Source organism: Haliotis rufescens, unplaced genomic scaffold (genome assembly GCF_023055435.1).
Source record: "Haliotis rufescens isolate VD_foot unplaced genomic scaffold, xgHalRufe1.0.p SCAF_14, whole genome shotgun sequence".
Classification (NCBI taxonomy): Eukaryota; Metazoa; Mollusca; class Gastropoda; order Lepetellida; family Haliotidae; genus Haliotis; species Haliotis rufescens.
In genome coordinates this window covers 10,161,918-10,177,624 of record NW_025963824.1, presented here as the reverse complement: position 1 = coordinate 10,177,624, position 15,707 = coordinate 10,161,918, and positions in this window count along the sequence as shown.

Below are 15,707 nucleotides of genomic sequence, written 5' to 3'. Positions count from 1 at the left end.
TTGGAATCATATACACAGAACGTGAAAGGGTACAATATGTCTCATTGGCAAATGAAAGCACCCTGTTGTATAGTGTTATCTTCTGTCTTATTCCCTGACATACTACAGAAATCTCCATTTCATGGACACATGACTGTGAATATACAGGACAAATGCAGCGCGGAATATATAATGGTGTATATGAATAGTATATCTCATGGATTCACACAATAGACAACACCAGAGTTTATCATTTGTGAACAACGTATATCGGAACAACTTAATTATACAGTTGATCCATTCCACAGACGACATAAAACAACATTTGATCCACACCACGGAAGACATGAGACTGAAATAAGATATAAACTTACTCTACACCACAGAATATATCGGACTGAAGAAAGATACAACTGAAATCTCCACATCACAGGAGCTATTGAAGTAACATATGTACTTGGTGTACAGCACAGAAGATATCCGACTGAAATTATATATATGTTAATCACACGGTACGGATTGTTCTGAATGTTTCAGTTGTGTCTTCAGGGAGAAGTGATTACAGTAACAAATTATATAATGACGTCACTATGTCATGACGTCACTATGTCATGACGTCTCAATGCAGCTGTATACGAATAGTGTGACGCGGTGTTGCCGTGACGTCACATTGGCGGCTTAAATTGACACTACTTTCATAATACAAGCAAATGTAACTCATATTCATTGTGTTACCTATTTAACGATGGACACATATTATTAATAAAAAAAATGTCTTATGCTGCATGGCATCAGCAGTATTCATTTTTAAATAAACGGAGTTTTATATTTTTCCTGCTGCACATTTGTCGATGTGAGCGCTTAAGGGAATGCATCTTGTCTTGGGGCCCTTTATGTGTTGTTTACGGACTCACATTCTGCCTCTTATGCTATCCGTTTGTCCAATGTATTGTTCTTGACAGCCTTAGCATATAGTAACAAATATAATATGTTTTGCGGAGCAGTACCGGTACACGAAATGGTTGATTCCTGTTTTTGAATTTTGTTCATGGATTTGCTTTGTGTTCGCAAATTCCACAGTTTCCCCGTTTGAGACTCTGATTTTTGTAGACTTAATACATTGGCGTTTACATTTCACCGCTGTTACAATAGCCATAATTCATTTTAATATCCGCATTTAAATAGGAACATACAAATACCCTTAAAAAAATAAATAATACGGATAAATTTGGCAATAAAAGCCAAATTAGCGGACAAAGAGGAAATGAAGGAGTTTAATGTGTTATAGTGTCAGTGCCAATTTTCCCTGATCTAAATGATCAAAACAGGGACATGCAAACCATTAGTCGGGTAACACATACGATTCAGAAAAAATCGCACCCAATGGATTAACAAAAGGGCCATGGAGCTGCACGCACTGCGCGTGAGATGAGGTGAGATGAAATGGGGTTTAACGTCGCGTCCAAGATTATTGCACTTATATAGCGACGTGGATGTACGTGTTTGTGTGGCCGCTTGTACTAGTCTGGACTGATGCCGATTTATAGTGCTAGCTCACTGAGATACCATGCCGCAGTTTAACATGAATTCCCAACTCAGACACAGTATACTGACTCCGAGCCGACCAGTCCTTGTTTTAGCCCCTTAATGCCGAGCGCCAGACAGGGTAACACCAAGTACCATCTTTTAACGTCTTTTGGTATGACGCGGTCGGGGATCGAACTCCGGACCTTCCGCTCTCCGGGCGGATGCTCTACCATTAGTCCACAGAGGCGGTCCTGCGCGTGAGGCAGCACTATGAACGGTATTAAAGTGCAGGGTTTTCGATTGCCTGCCATCTGCGTCAATCGAACAGTGACCGTTCAACAACATGCCAAGAACAACGTCAAAGGCCGCTTACAGGCAGGGGAATCCCGATCAGCTGTAGCCAGGTTTTCAATGTAGCGCTCAGCACCATCACAAGGCTGTGGGATCGGTTTCAACAGCATGGTTCAACACGTGATCAGCGTAGGTCGGGACGACCAAGAGTAACCACCCCCGTCCACGATCGCTATATCCGACTGCGCCACCTACGTGAAAGGACGACCACAGCAAACTAAATGGCCAGACTGCGCATTATCTCCGGCCAAACCAGGTGTTTCCCAAACAGACAAAGAGTTGCATATAAATCTATACTGCTTTGGGCTTGTGCTACAAAGAAAGCGGAAATGCTTATAACTTAAGTATAAGATAGATATAAGCTAGATAGCTATTGTCGATGTCAGATAGCTGTCATCTGATTTGGTTAAGTCAAAATGGTTCATAATACATGGTTTTGATAATACTCTTTTGGGGTATTCAGGAAATGGTGGGGATGAGGCTGTGTCTATTTGTACACGTAATGCAAACACCTTTTTGTGTTGGCAATATTCCTACGACAGTCAATGAACTTTAGCCATTTCCTTGCAGCAAGATCCAGATACAAAACAGATGCTTTCCTGCAGAGGATGTGACAACACACCTCTCTTTTCACGACAATAACAATATCACTGACATAGTTCAACGAAATTGAAGGAACATATCCATTTACATGCATGATATTTACAAAAGGAGTGCTATTTTAGTGCTTCTATAATATATGCATGCAGTGGAATGGCAATTACTTCAAAAGATGACATTCGACATATTGTTTAGGGTTTCTCAAAGTTGATGTTACGTATTAATGTCGGTTAAGATCGACAGTGAGTGAGATACAAGTTAACATCGCATCGGAATCATTTCATCCATATAGCTACGGGAACAAGTTTCAATAGCTGAAGGCACTTTATATTATAAATACATACAAATACATAAAAGTTATAATGTAAAATGTACATGTATAAGCAAACTTTCCAAACGTATTTTAGAAGATCTCTATGTACAACAGTCAGAATTAAGATCAATAGGTGGACACATTAGTTAAAGGCGATGACCACAGCCAACTCCAATGGACGTCTTGATATACTCTTCAAAAAAAGAAACTTGACATAGATGTAAAACCACTTTTGGCGCAATATCTAAAATAATTACCACAAATGAGAACCAAATAAGTCAAACAGAAAGATGATGTGTTTATAAGTCGCGAAAACACATGCAAAGCACATAAACGTAGCGTTTGGGGATGAGTTTTACAGCTTCATCCAAATGCAACGGCCTGTAAAAAACGTGCAGCACAGGATCCTGCATTTAGGCATGCAGGCCCCCCTGCTGAATGGGTATAAAAATCCACATCCACGGCTGTTCATACAGTCCTTATAACGGCAGTAGAGGCGGTGACAGAATGCCAGACTGGATGCAGCTCAACGGAACAACGCCATTGGGAGAGTGAGTGTGTGAGTTAAGTTTTAAGTCACATCGGCAATATTTCAGCCATATCGTGACCATCAAAGGTTAAATATTATAAATACTTTGAAAACGTATAAAGAACCTGCCAACGATGGGCAGTAAAATAACTAGACTTATCACAGAGAAATATTTAAAACTAGTATGGAATCATAAAATTGATATTACGATACATAACAATACATTATAAAAACAGGCTATGATCTCCAACAACTGAAGGTAGATCACCATACTGGGAACCATGGGGACGTACAGTACTTTTGCTACCTGCATGACCCCAGCTGGATTTAAATCATCCCTTCAGGTGTTGGCGATTATTAACACATTTAGCCATATCAAAACAACATATATTCTACGGTTAAAAGATATGGTAAGAATAAATCTACTTTGAAAGACGTGGTCTTACATACCCTCTCCAGGAGACAATAATTTTACATTACTTCAACCCCCTTCGAGGATACAGCCACTATTAATCCCAGTTAGTGCATTTATCCTGCCAATTATGCAACACTATTTTATATATACAACATATTAATCAAAATTTATGAAACAATTCAATTTCTTTTAAAAACCCAATAACTAAATGAGAACTGATATTAAAAAGATCCTTCATAGATGTAATCTTGAAATATTTATCACTTGTGATGGAAAAATCAACACAGTCAAGAAGGACATGCCTGACCGTGATTCTTTCATCACAAGGGATGCAAAACGGAGGATCCTCACCTTTTAATGAATATTCGTGCGTATACGACATCGTCTTAATACGACCTCTTCAGATCTGGACTGACAACCCAAGTAGGTGTAACCAGTAGTGGGTTTAATTTCATGTAATTTATTGTCTACTTGGGTGTCCCACTTCTGCTGCATTATATCTCGGATGTAACATCTAATAACAGGTTTATAATCACTATAGGGAATAAGAAGTGGTGTCACAGATTTGTTGAGTGCTGCTTTTGCAGCAGCATCGGCCATTGTGTTCCCAACAATACCAACATGGCTGGGTAACCAACAAAAAACGATGTCGGACTGGCCAGTAGCAAGAACATTTAATAATGCAATAATTTCAATTAAAAGTGGATGTTTACAAGACTGATTTTTAATTGCCTGAAGACAAGAAAGAGAATCTGAAAATGTTTGGAATGTTTACTTATGTACTCTAATGCTGTTAATATGGCCTTGGATTCGGCTGTAAAAATGGAACAGTTATCTGGAAGTCTTGAAGATATAGTCCTGGATTCAGTGATGGTGGCGCTGGCAACTGCGTCACCATCCTTAGATCTATCGGTAAATATAGATTTATAAGTATCATATTTGCCTCTTAATTCATTATATTCTTGTTGATAAATAAGCTGATTTGTTCCCGATTTCCTGAATTTAGTTAAGGATAAATCCACCTCTGGCATTAACAATTGCCATGGCAGAGAAGACCAAAGTTCTGTGGGAGCTATATTGTCAAGATGTATTTTAGCAGCTGAAATATGATGTATATTTTTATTCTAAGGGGTGGAGTAAGACTTGATTTTTTATTGTAGAGTTCTTCATAGATGGGATTAAAAACACAACCGAAGGCTGGATTGGAGTTATAAGAATGCAATTTAGAAATGTACTGTAAAGATAACTTAATGCGACGTTGTTGAAGTGATGGTTCATCAGCTTCCAGTTTCAGGCTATGACGTTCTAAACGCTCCAAGGCAAAGCCTCAGGCCCTGATGATGATTAATTTTACATGCTCCACCATAGAGCCGTAATCAAGTTTAGAACGGATAAGCGTTCTGTACAGTTGGAGGAGGGTTTTCTGATCCATTCCCCATTTTGACTTTGAAACTACTTTTAATAAATCCAATGCTTTCAGCCATTTATATGTGGAAAATAATACCAATAAACTTGGCCTCTTTTACATCTTTGATAGGAACACCATCTAAAACTATATAAGGGTCCTTAGTCGGTTTATACTTTCTACAAAAATGAATGCAGTTTGTTTTGGCTTTTGAAAACTTGAAACCATTTTCAAGAGACCATTTATGAATTTTATGTAAGCATAATTGAAGTTGCCTTTCAATAGTATGCATATTTTTACCACGACGGGAAATGTTAAAATCACCCACAAAAAGGGATCCGTCGATCGAATCAGTTAAAACTTCTGATAAACTATTTCCATTGGGGGATGACAAGCTGGAGCAACTCAGCAAGATGTGGCCAGGCACTTTGGCGTATCCAGACAGACAATCTCCGCACTGTGGACCCGATACAACAACACCAACAGAGTTGACGACAGACCAAGGTCAGGAAGACCAACCCAAGTATCAACCCAAGCACAAGATTGATACATCCGGCTGCGACACCTCCGAGACCACACTACCACAGCCACGTCTACAACCACACAGATCCCTGGGGTATGCAGAATATCAGATCAAATGGTACGCATCAGACTGAGGGAGGCTGGCATTTTTGCACGAAGACCTGTTCGACGTCATGTATTGACCCCACGTTATCTGGCGAACCGTCTGCTTTGGTGCCAACATAGGGTAAGATGGACACGTGCAAGGTGGAGAAATGTACTGTTTACTGTGGTCCCGTTTCCTACTCATACGTGCTGATGGGCGCGCACGTGTCTACAGACGTCGGGGTGAACGTTACGCCCCCAACTGTGTGCAGCAGGTTGTCCCATTTGGCGGCGGGAGTGTCATGGTATGGGCCGGAATTCATCACGGTGGTAGGACGCCTCTCGTGCATGTGGCAGGTGCATTGACAGGTGTGCGTTACAGAGACTTGATCCCACAGCCTTACCTTCTTCCTCAAGTCAACGTTCATGGCGTACAGTTCCATCAGGACATCACTCGACCGCATATTGCACGTGTTTGTCAGAACTTCTTACAGCTCAACAACATCCAGACATTACCTTGGCCAGCCCGGTCACCAGATTTGTTCCCGATTGAGCATCTGTGGGACGAGTTGGATCCATGTGTTCGCAGAAGGAATCCACTGCCCAAAACACTTCCGTCGCTTCTTGATGCACTTCAGCATGAATGGCAGCACATCCAACAGCTTGTTATTGACAACTTGATTGCATCTATGGGTCGTCGGTGTCAAGCGGTGATTGATGCACGTGGTGGGCACAACCGATACTGACATTTTCTGTACCCCTGTGACATTAACTGTATCGTGTACGTGTGTCTGTCAAGGTGACACGATCAATGTTTTTGAGTGTGAGTGAGTTGGGTTTAACGCCGCTTTTAACAGTATTCCAGTTATATCACGGCGTGTCTGCTTAATGTGGGAGGAAAACCCGAAGTGATGCAGGTCTCAGGCGTTTACCACTTCGGTGAACCCACGAGCATGGATATGGTGCTGACAAACCTAGAAACATAATTGGGGCGAACCGGGATTCGAACCCACAATCACAGGTTTCTGGCGTGCCCAAGGAACACAACTATGCACAGCTTTAGACGACCAGGCAATACAATAAAATCAAGCACTTTAAGGTATCAGAGCAATCACCTGTCCAGTTAAACCAGCAGGATTAGCTTTTCCAAAACGATACATTTTTGACTCATGCCATAGGTGAATGAATTTGTTTTTCAGAGAACTTATAAACAAGTCACCTGTATTCCTCACAATGTTCTTGACCCGAAACTGTAATCTAGTTAGTTTTCTTCTCTTTCCGTTTTGGAACAACCATAATTCTATTAGATTGGTTTCCTCTTTGTAATACATGGCTTCTCCATTATCACTCAAAGTTAGACAATGTACTGCATTTGCTGCTGTTATCTTCAACAAGCCCTGCCCATCATATCCGGACGAGTATATTTCTCTTCTGGTAGAGACATACACTAGTTCTCGCCTTGTATCAAGGCAAAAAGCCCTGAGTCTCGGGCGGCATGTGATCTTCTTGAAATATCTCCCATCAGGTGTCATCCTATATATGCAGGAATGTGGCGACCACGAACTCAGGAACACGAGCTGTTGAGCATCGTCCACTGCCATTGACATTGCATAGATGTCCGACCTTACAGTAACACTGCCATTAGAATGCAATGCGAATGACCTGATCTCCATTGGAATTATAGTAGCCATCTAAAGCTTTTGGAGTGTTGGCACATATGCCAAGGCAAGGACTAATCGTTGATTTATATTATAATATGTTGTAATGGAGCCGTTCGGAAGTTGGAGCGCACGTAATGGCGTCTTCGTTCTCTCCATATAGGGTGCAACCAAGAAATGTGTCTTCTCCTCTGTCCTCCCTGTAAGAATATAATTGAGGTTTATGAATGAATTGACCTTTGATGTAAATTTCGGTTGATCAGGTTTTGAGTGAGTGAGTGAGTGAATATTGCTAAACGCAGCATCAGCAATTTTGCGGCTATTCGTGGCGAGAAATGTGTTTTTTCTCATCATATATCAACCAATATAATAAAAGTGATTTTGAAAATCACTAAAATCCCATTCAAGTATCACATTCAACATTCAACTTATTTGCCAATGATCATTCACATATTGTCTGATTGAATGTTTTAGATCAGAATATGGGAAGTTTGTGTTTGAAGTTGGTTTATTGAGAGTGGCTTTTGCCGAAGAATCTGCTTTACATTTGCCACTGATGCCAGCATGACTGGGCATCCAACAAAAAAAAAAATCTTTTCCAGGTACGGATAAATTGAGATGACACCTTAAAATATCAACTAAAAATGGATGATCCACTTTTCGATTTTTGATTGCCTGTTTTCTGGACAAACCAACAGATAATATGAGAAAACTGCTTTTAGAAGACTGTTCAATACATTACAAAGCTCATAATATAGCCTGAGCTTCTGCAGTAAATATCGAACTTCTGTGTTTGGATTTCTGATATATAAATGCTGGCACGCAGCATGGAAGATATTGTTATATGCTGGATTAGAAAGATTGGAGCGAAGTTTAGTGCAATGGCAGTTTTTTTCGTCTTAGACTATGACTAAGTTCATTGGCCTCGTCATATATACTGTCAATTGTCGATGGCCTAAATGCTCCAAGGTACAACCGAAGTCCCTGATGATGAATGTTGTCAAGCTCTCGAAGATATGATTTACGAGCTGAACCGTACACATTCCATGTGGTATCGTAAGCCTTCTCAAGATGAAAAAAGATCAACACAACATGTTGCTTGTTTACAAAGCCATTCCGTACAAATGATTCTAATCGGATAATATGATCGATGGTGCTCGTCTGGTGTCTAAAACCACACTGAATGTCTGTGATGAAAATATTTGATTCAAGAAACCAACCAAGACGTCTGTTGATCATCCGTTCCAATTTTTTATATTTTTACAGAAACCACTCGTCAGAGCAACAGGTCTGTAATTGGAAGAATCTGTGTGATCCTTACCTGGTTTAGGCATAGGTATTAAAGTAGCCTCATGCCAGAAAGGAGGGAAGTTACCATTTTCCCATATACTAATACATATGGATCAAAGGGTTAAAAGAGACGGCTCCGGAAGATGTTTCAAAAATTTATAGTGAACATCATCTGACCCAGAAGCTGTATCATGAGCCTTGTTCAAAGCCTTTTGTAACTCAGTCAAGGAAAACGATTCATTGTAATCCCCTGAACTATCAGACCAAAAATTCAGAATTTTCCTTTCCTGTCGATTTTGAAATTTTTGAAATTTGGGGTCATAGTTGGCAGATGACGAATTTTGGCTGAACTTTTCTGTCAACTTATCAGCAATATCCTGTTTTGATGTCAATACATCCTGATTTGATTGTAGATGCTGAATATTGTTCAGACACCCCTTTCCTTTTATCTTTCTTATCATATTCCACACTTTATTAAGTGGGGTACGAGAATATATTTTCGAAACAAACTTTCCCCCAGCCTGTACGTATATTTTGTTTTATTGTTCTTCGAGCCTCTGCTCTTGACATTCGTAAATGATTGGTCGTTGGATGTTTATTAAACTCTCAGACTTTTTTTCTGTTTTTTTCCTGGCTTTTCTACAACCATCATTATATTATGGTGTTTTTACATGTGGATTACCAAGGTCTTGGGGATAATGTGGCAATGTTAATTAATTTATCATAAAAGGGTCTCATCTGGTCAGGATCACCAATACAATTTTCAAAGGTCAATTCATCACTGCATAGGGTACTAAAGGTCTGCCAATCTGCCTTGTTTAGTTTCCATTTAGTAATTGGTGGGTCCTTACAAGGAACGATAGTTTTAAATATGGTCGTGAAATGATCACTCCCACACAGGTCATCATATACTGACCATGAGAACTAATCTCTGAGAGACGGATCAGCCAAAGCTAAGTCAAGAGCTGAGTAAGTACCAGTCACTGGATGTAAATACGTGTTGCTACTTCATTAAATAAACAGAAACCATGCTTCTGGAGCAATTCTTCCAGTATGTTCCCTTAATGATTTTGATCACCTGAACCCCATAATGGGTTGTGACCATTAAGATCGCCCATAAGTAAGAACGGCTTAGGAAGTTGGGTGATAAGCTTATCTAAATCTGTAATCTCTAAGTGCAGTTGGTGGTGATAAATAAAGCGAACATAAGGCTGTTGCAATATGCAAAGTTCAGCGTACTGCAACCGCCTGTAGGTTGGTATTTAGTGGGACAGCACTGTGGATTGTCCCTTGTTGAACGAGTATGCTTACACCACCTGTCCTTTTACCATAAGTAACCTTCACATGAAGGAATGAAATATATCATATTGACGGAAGTTAAGAATATAGCATGCTCTTAAATTCTTTTCTTGAAGACTTAAAGCCACAGGATTAAATTCTTTTGATTATTGTTTGTTTGATGTTTAACGCTGCACTTAGCAATATTCCAGCTATATGACGGTGGTCTGTAAAATAATCGAGTCTGGACCAGACAATCCAGTGATTGACATCATGAGCATCGACACACGCAATTAGGATCGATGGTATGTATCAACCAAGTCAGCGTGCCTACATTCTTTTGATAAAAGTTTCACTTCGTCAACATTCGCCCTCAGACCTCGACAGTTCCACTGTAGGATTGTATTAGGATACATTAAGGAGCAATTACAGGAGACCAATCTCGGTCTTTCTTTTTTGGAGCGTGTGTTTTGTGGAGAGGACATGTCGAACACACCGAACCTATTACAAAAAGAGACAGGATCTCTATGACCTTTTGGGACACGATCAGAGTTGTTCTTATTCTTAGAATAATCAACTTTTTCATACACAGCAATGTCGGCACAACTGCCACCACATCGACTTAGAACCATGACCAAATTGTTGGCATTTATAGCATCTCAGCGGATTAGGGATATACCTTTCCACCTTGATGTTACAATATCCTGCTTTAAGTGAATTTGGGAGTTTAGGAGATCCAAAAGTAAAAAGATAAGTGTTGGTTAAAAGCACTTCACCGATGTTACACCTTGCCCTTTCTGTTCTAATACAATTTCATCTTCAGTCATATCTGCCAGGAATCGCCCTCTATCTCGAACGATTCCCTTACTACTATTGAGCGACCTGTGTGGGGAAACCTCAACAGGAACATTGACAAATGACTTAAGTGGGAGCAAATTGATGGCTTGTTTTTGTCGTTTACATTCTATCAATAAGCACCAAGACCCAATCGTTTGGCATTTGCCACATCTCCAGTTGCGCCTTGTATTGCTTTCTCAATTGCAAAGGGGTTCAGATTTAACGGGTTGCCATTCGAAGCAGATATCACCAAGAATCGAGGCCAGTTGTCTACAGTAACAGGAGAAGTCTTCGACTATCATCTACAGAATCAAACCAGCCATTAGATACATGAGAGCGTTTTTAAAAGGGGGTTTCCATGAGGGTATTAATTGTATTTCATCCTCTTGGGTCCTCACCCACCATGGAGTGTCAACAAGGACACTGTCATATGCCTGTGGGCCTCCGACAGGCGACACCAAGGATACCAAGAGGATATACTCCTGATTGGCCCATGAGCCACCGCCTTCTGGGCATTAAAGGCCCTAGGCATATATATGTCATTTTGTTCCAAAATTTAATGTCTACATACATGCTAGGATAACATGACATTGTTTTATTTGTCAAGTGACAGCTGCATTTTAAATAAGCCAAGTCAAAAGCATGACAGACAACAGTGTGCAAATGAAATTAAATGTACAGGGCTTGGCATGACCAGCCGATTGATAGGACCGGGCCCATCCTACCACCCTTCTAGGGACAGTTAGGGTCAAAGTGGTGTGTTGGACTATTGCCGACTCCGTCGTCCTCAACCACAAGACTCCCTTCCTCTGCTGACACCGGGACGCAACCAATGGCAAACAGGTTGTCCAATTCGGTCGCAATGGGGTGCTGAGCGCACATTCTTGTTTATCGTCCCCGGGTCCCCACGGGGAGATCAGGGTTCGAATCTTACACTCAAGTGTGCAGTCTGTAAGCACCTGCACATCATATTCTTATGAGTATTGGTCACCATGGTTATCAGGTATGAAACCATTCACCATAAGCTAGTAGCATTTATCAATTACACTGAGCCGACGACAAAAGTAATGTTTGGGCAGAGTTTTTTAACCTTCTCCCTAAAACCAACACACATTACTTAAGCGTTTACTTAAGAGTTTTTTTCTTTACTGACAGCAGACGAATCTCACATGTTCACATCTACAGAACAGACGTAATTTAGAATTAACACACCGTTTGTAGTTTCAGCAAAATAAGTACATGCACCACCATGTCACCGGATTTTCTGTTCTATAATTTTGATGCAAATTGTGTCTCATGTTGTTTTTTTTAACGCTGTACTCAGCAATATTCCGGCTACACAACGGCAGTCTGTAAATAATCAAGTCTGTACAAATGAATCCTCTGATTGATTTCGGGGGCACGAGTTGCCCAGTCGTCGAAGCCGCCGCGATTCGCTGTGCAGAGTTGCGTCTCCTTGATACGCCAGAAACCTATGATGGTGGGTTCGAATCCCGGTTCACCCGATTATGTTTCTAGGTTTGTCAGCACCATACCCGTGCTCGTGTGTTTCACCGAAGTGGTAAACATCTGCGGCCTGCGTCACTTCGGGCTTTCCTCCCACAATAAGCTGACATACTGTGATATAACTGGAATACTGTTAAAAGCGGCGTCAAACCCAACTCACTCACTCACTCACTCATTCACATACACACGATACACTGTGTGACATTGTTACTTGCATTCTTTTGAAAATTTGTGTGGTACTTTATACGCCTTTTCAGTTGTACCATGAGTGATTTAATCCCAAGATTTAAACCTGCAACAGCGGCTCGATCAGAGCACAAGAAGAGTACATCGAGAGGGTATGATTCAATGAGTGAGAGTAGAGCTGCATAATATGGCCTACATAAAGGCAACGTAACTGCGCCACGTCATTTGGAATCACCCGAGTGTTCCCATTAATACCTGTGTTACTATAAGTAGCTATGGAAATAAAACATTGTCCTAGCTGACACTGCACAACTGTATAAGTATGTCTTAAAAATAACATGTCTTTCAAAGTATATTTATTTCTTCCACGTTTTTAATCGTAACATATATGTTATTTTAATGTTTGGCTAAATTTGTCAGTCGTCGCTAACAACTGGAGGGATGGTGTAATTCCGACTGAGGTTCATGCAGGTAGCAAAAGTACTGTAGGTCCCCATGGTCACCAGCGCGGTGATCAAGCTTCAGTTGGTGGCGATCTATAGCCCGTTTTGATAATGTGTTGTCGAATGATTCAGTTAGTTATCTATTTTAACATATTCTCAAACTAGTTTTACGGTGACCTGTGATATGCTAGTTTTTTTCTGCCCTTCGGCGGCAGAATTGTATACAGCTTAATATTTATCGTTAATGTCAAATTTTGTTTCGTCACGATATCGCTGAAATATTGCTGATGTGACATTAAACTTTAACTCACTCACTCACTCACTTGGAAATATTTGTCTAGGATTAACCATATCATATCGTGTTTGAAATCTATCCAATTCTATTTTGGAAAGGGAAGTCAATAGTTGATTATTATTACAAATTATTTGACATGTTGTAGTTAGATTTACTTCAAATAAGTAAAGGAACAAATAATGAACACTTACGTTTAATGCATCGAAAGCCTTTTGATCTGGTAAGGAAAATCCTTGAGTGTCTCTCTGTGCAAAGCTCCTTTCTTTGTGAATAGGATCCGAGGGTTTTCTAAGACAGACACATCAATTTTATAAATGTATTCTTACAAATTACTAAGAATATTTTAACGGAATCACAAACAAATCATTACCATGATTATTCGCCAAATGGTATTTTAATGTCTAACTGACAAGAGAAAGTGTGTCCTGCAAAGTAACCTCAATTCAGCTTTCATAATCATTATTACACTTCAAGGCTGTGGTGATCAATCGCAGGTGAAAGTAAAAGTCATATGTTTTTCCCACGATTTAAACATTATAATTTTCAAGCAGACGGAAAATAAAATAAACTGATAAAAAAGCGACTGTGAGTAATAGCTTGTCATTGCAAGGATAGAAATACAAAGCTGCCTTGAACTCTCAAGTTGTTGAACATCAAGTGTATTTTCGCATGATTAACATACGACTAAAAGGCCTAAATCTGTCCTTAGAACCTCAGTAAAATCTGGTACCTTGCTGATATTCAGATAAACTGCCTCCTCCCCGTTTGTCTGTAGTGGATATTTGGACCATGTAGCAATGCAAGCCAGCCGGGTTATGAGAAATACGCAAAAAGTGCAATCATTGCATTGGCCACAATGATCTTTGCACATTTCCAGTCCGACTGGCTGCCTCTCTTGGTCAAATGTTGCCGTGACCACCATTATAAAAGCAGTGCAAACGATTTGAAGTGTACAATCACTTCCCCTGTAACGCAGCATCTTTCTGAACCTGGATGTTGCTGCAAGCACAAAATATAACTTTGCTAAGCTCATTGACGGTGCTAGGTATATTGTGAAAAATCAACATACATTAAATATTACCTATTGTCACCAGTTGTGACTGTATCATTAATCCACTGTTAATGTTTACAGTCATTTGACGTCACGCTACAAACTAAGAATGCATTAATGTTACAGTTTGAAGAATGTTCCAGTTTGAGGCGAAAACGAGTGATTGTGTTAAGATGTATAGTCACACCGGCAGCTTATCGTTACAAAAGCAATTATACCTTAAAAATACACCGATTTAGACCATATAAAACCTGTTGACTGAGGACAGTAAAAGAACAAGACTAATCACAGTTACATATTAAAAACTAATTTCAGAACAATATTTAAAAGCAAGCAAATGTAAATTTAATATTGGACATTTAATTGTTCACTATTATGTGGGTGGCTCTTGTCATCCCGTCTCAGATTTATACACTAAAAGATGCGGAAAACCCTCCTTGTGTATTGAATTATCACGATAATAAAATGTTCGACCAGTGGGGTACATGCCACGTTTTTATTGATTTCCAAAAACACCTATAGAAATAAAGTAAACAGTTTAAAATCCTGTTATTATAATATCTAAACGGTTGACACACTTGATAATATTTCACAAAACGAGAGAAGTGATTTGGATACCCAGTTGGTAGAAAGACATCAATGTTCTGTCAATCAAGCGACCAGGAAAAGTAGCTAATTAAATCCTTCTGCATATGTGTGCATATGATATTTAATATACATATGATCCATTCTGTTCAAGTAATATATTCAGTTTTAGTTATAAGATAAAAGGAAATCGGTACTCATTAACCTGTATATATGAAAAAATATTATCTATATTGCAATTTCAATCAAACTAACAGGCATTATCAGGGTGAGTGAGTTAATATTTAACGTCGCATCAGCATTATTTCAGACATATAGCGACGAGATTAACTTGATACATACACAGTTTGTTCATTTATACAGAGTTATATTTAAAAACAAAAATAATTCATGGAACATATTTGAGCATATTAAATTTAAAAACTATTTATGAACCATATTTGAGCATAACAATATGATGTATACAGTTTTAAAACACGGGCGAACTAGGCCACCTCGCTGGGAATCATAGGGACTTAGTGTACCTCTGATTCTTGCATGATATCTAGCAGGATTTTACATCATCATTTTAGCTACTTCTGGTTGCGCACAATCCTAGCCAATAGTAGTGAGTACGCGAGTTGGGTTTAACGCTGATTTTAAGAGTATTTTAGTTACATCACGGCGTGTCAGCTTAATGTGGGAGGAAAGCCCGAAGTGATGCAGGTCTTAGACGTTTACCACTTTGGTGAAACCCACACACACGAGAATGGTGCTGACAAACCTAGAAACATAAGTGGGGTGAACCGGGAATCGAACCCACAATCATAGGTTTCTGGCGTGGACAACGGACGCAACTCTGCACAGCGAATCG